The sequence below is a fragment of the Vigna angularis genome, chromosome 3 (assembly GCF_016808095.1).
Source record: "Vigna angularis cultivar LongXiaoDou No.4 chromosome 3, ASM1680809v1, whole genome shotgun sequence".
Classification (NCBI taxonomy): domain Eukaryota; kingdom Viridiplantae; phylum Streptophyta; class Magnoliopsida; order Fabales; family Fabaceae; genus Vigna; species Vigna angularis.
Window position 1 is genome coordinate 27414191 of NC_068972.1, and position 4570 is coordinate 27418760.

The following is a 4570-nucleotide window of genomic DNA, read 5'->3' on the forward strand; positions in this document are numbered from 1 at the left end:
GTATGCCATCATTTTCTTTAGACAATCTTTCACCTAAAACATAATATTTCAACCAAGTTGGTTGCTTCATAGTCCTCCATTCAATGTAATTTGAAGAAGTTTCTTTATTTGCGGCAAGAGACTCCTTTGACTGTGTATTAGGAACGACTTCTTCCACCAAATGTTCTTTATCACATCTTTTTCATCATTGTTCCATTTCAACCCATAAAAAATGACTAATTCAGTTTGTGTAGCTAATTACCATTTTTCACTTTCTTCTCTCTTTTCTAACTCAACTCTTTCTTTGCTCTCTTCCACCCTCTCATCATTTATGCTCACAATAGCTTTACACTCTTCTTTAGGGTTAACCTCAGTGTTAGCCCCAAATTGCTTTTCCACTTTATCTTCCATCTTTTTGGCCAACTGGCCAACCTGCATCTCCAAATTTCTTATAGCAGCTTCAATGCTTTTGTGATTGGAGATAGTCACCTGCATAAAATACATATGTAATTTTTCTTTAACAAATTTCAACACCCATAAAATATTAAGTTCTTTATTACAGCACAAGTCTTCTGAAAATAAAAGTCCTCACAGTTCATAAACTTCTGAAATTTAAAATTTCACACAGTTCGGAAATTCAAACATAGATTTATTTTAGAAATTCCCCATGTCTCCTTTTTCCCCACAGATCTCTCATCTTCTAAGCAAGTCCAGAACCATCTGCTAATTCATCTGATATAGTTTCTGCTCCCGTATAATATCACACATTAGACGATCATTGCATTCACATGCACAAACACAAACAGTAGGGTGAGCTAACCGATTCAAGAAATATACATCATCCACAATCTTACTAACATCACAAGTGTGGCAATCAGTCAAATACATGCATCTCAAACATACTCAAAAACCAACTATTACACTGATACTTTATAATATTTCTCCAGTCAAAATGATCAGTCGATTCACTAGAGTCAACACAACATATTATTAATCTGCCTACTTACCAAAGCACAACAGACAATAATCCTTCTGTCTACTTACCAAAGTAGTATAACCATGATATATTGATTACTTACTAAAGTAATCTAACAAGGTGATTTTTATTATCTACTTACCAAAGTAGTACAACAAGGTGATATTGTCTACTTACCAAAGTAGCACAATAAGGTGATATCGTCTACTTACCAAAGTAGCACAACATGGTAATATTGTCTACTTACCAAAGTAGTACAATGAGTGATATTGTCTACTTAACAAAGTAGCACAATAAGGTGATATTGTCTACTTACCAAAGTAGCACAACAAGGTAATATTCAGCCTACTTACCAAAGTAGTACGGTTTATATTAAATTCACCTCTCATTCTCCCACCTACTTACCAAAGTAGTGTCCGGCTTCAAACCTTTCCCCTCTCGACTTACCAAAGTCGTAGGAAAATAAATAAAAATTCAGATTTACAATTATGGCAATAATGCCTATACTACCCATCCAAATTTACCATCAACTTATTTACAATTCATGATTTAACTCAAATAATTATTACAACTCAGAATGTTCAATATAATTAAATTTTATAATATAGAATATATTATATTACTCATCCTCCAATCTCCAAAATACAACTACACATACAATTTAAGAATATAGTTATCCAAGTTTTTACCCAATACAAATAAATTTACTATTTCGTGAAAAGATTATTCTTCACTCATATCACTAATTACAGATCTGAACCAATCAAACTAATAACCAGCATGTTTAACTCATATGGTAAAATTTTCAGTCCAATCCAACGGTTAATGAGGCGGAAATCATAATTTTTGTATAAATGATCCAAAAACATAAATTGAGCAATATTAAGATCCCTGAGAAGATACGAAATTAATATCTCTAAATCTGTAACTCCGATTTAAACTCTGAACGGTCCAAGTATGTCCCTATCTTTTAGGAACAACATATTAAAATTTCAGGGTAATCCAACGGTTAACTAGGTAGATATGGAGGTTTTACCGAGGTAACTCAGAGACAGAAATTTAAGTGGTTCACGGTTAAACTCAAAATGCGGAATAAATTCCTCTAATCATAGACATCTAATTCCAAATCTGAACGGTCAAGATCACTTAATATGTTTTATGAACTACATAATAAAGTATGGGCTCAATCTAACGGTAAATGAAATATATATGAAATATTTACTATTATAACTTAAGAACAGAATTGCAGTGTTCATCAAATATTTCAAACTTTCGAAATTTCTTCCTCTAAGCATAGACCTCCAATTCCAAATCCGATCGGTCAAATTGTAGTAATATTTCCTCAGAATCATATATCAAAGTTTTAGGTTGATCTAACGGTTAAATAGGTCAGAATCTATATTTTACCGAGACAACTCAGTAACAGAACTGCAGGGGTAACTAATTTACTCAAACTTGCAGGATTTATTTCTCCAACTATAGACTTCTAATTTCAAATCCGAACAGTCAAAGTGGAGTAATAGGTCTTAGGATTCACATATTAAAATTTTAGCTAAATCCAACGGTGAAAACAATTAATAGAAATTTTTCACCACAGTAACTCGAAAATAAGAAATTATAATCATGAAAACCAAATTTTACACAAGTCAATAGATAACTACCCTTGCCAAAATTTAACATATTCATACTCATATTCATGATCATAACAAGAAAGGATTAGCTCCCCTACCTCTTCTCCTTGCAAGAAATTCCTTACTCTTGATACTTCTAGACCACCACCCTTGCTTGCTCTCCTTCTCAAATGTAAAAGTATTTTGTAACTTAAATCTTATTTCTCTTGCCTTCTCTTCTGGCCATATAGATGCTATATAAGGAGAAATAAATTCTCTTTGGCAACTAGCTTAGCAATCATTCCATAAGAAAATAATGGAAAATGAAGGGTCCCATGTAAGAAATTTTTACACCCATGATTAAAAGCCTTGCACTCATGTTTCACGAAAAGCCAATTTCCATAATTCAAGTTTTGTCTTCTTCTTCTTTTCACATTATTATTATTTTATTTATGACCCTCCTTTGACCAAACATGGACCACACAATTTGCATTAAATTTAAATAACTAATACAAGACAATCAAGCTAAACAAAATGGTGGACAAAATACAAATAATAGTATTTATCTTACATATGAATGCATACCATAATTAATTATTCAAAACCACAACATTCATAAAATTATTTTGATTTTTCTATGGGTCTTACATTCACCCCAACTCCAAAAATTTTCGTCCTCGAAAATTAAGTTGTTACTCAAACAAATGAGGGTATTCTTTTATCATATAATCCTCTAGCTCCCATGTCATCTCTTGGGTTTCCTCGTTCCAAAGCACCTTCACCGTACGAATTTCCTTTTCCCGTAACTTCTTTGTTTGAACTTCTAACACCCTTATTGGTCTCACTTCGATAGTAAGATCTTCACGTACTTGAATGTCATCTGTTTCCAAAACATGAGTCGGATCAGAGACATACTTCCTCAGTTGCGATACGTGGAACACATTATGCAAGTTCGCCAATTGTGGTGGTAACGCTACCTCATATGCTACTGGTCCAATCCTCCTAAGAATATCGTAAGGACCAAGAAACTTTGGTGACAATTTCCTTGATTTAATAGCCCTACCTATGCCGGTAATCGGTGTCACACGTAGAAACACGTGATCTCCTTCATTGAACTCAAGAGGCCTTCTTCTCTTGTCTGCATAAGATTTTTACCGACTTTGTGTTGCACGCATTCGGTCTTGTATCAACTTGACTTTTTCTGTCGTTTGCTGCAACAACTCGGGACCTACTGAAACTGTTTCTCCATCCTGAAACCAACACAAAGGTGTCCTGCACCTTCTCCCATACAATGCTTCATACGGTGCCATTCCAATGCTCGCATGAAAGCTGTTGTTGTATGTGAACTCCACCAAAGGCAATACCTCACTCCAACCTCCCAAGTGATCCAATACACACGTTCTCAACAAATCTTCCAATGACTGAATAGTCCTTTCAGTCTGTCCATCTGTTTGAGGATGATATGCTGTACTCATTCTTAACTTCGAACCTAAAGCCTCTTGCAATTGCTGCCAGAACCTTGACGTAAACCTTGGATCTCGATTTGAGACAATGCTATTTGGTACACCATGCAATCTCACTATTTCCTGAATATACAACTCCGCCAATTTCTGCATTGACATTCTCAGGTTGATTGGCAAAAAGTGAGCACTTTTCGTTAATCGATCAACTATCACCCAAATGGAATCATGACTCTTCCATGATCTTGGTAAGTGAGTTACAAAGTCCATCGAGATGCTGTCCCATTTCCATTGGGGAATATCCAACTGTTGTAACGTTCCACCTGGCCTTTGATGTTCTATCTTAGCCTTCTAACATACCAAACAAGAAGGTACAAACTTTGCCACATCCTTTTTCATCCCACTCCACCAGAAAGATTCTTTCAAGTCTTTGTACATCTTAGTCATACCAGGATGTATGCTAAGACGACTCTTGTGTCCTTCTTCTAGAATCATCTTCTTCAACTCATCCTTTGCTGGAATGCAGACTCTATTTTTAAAACGAA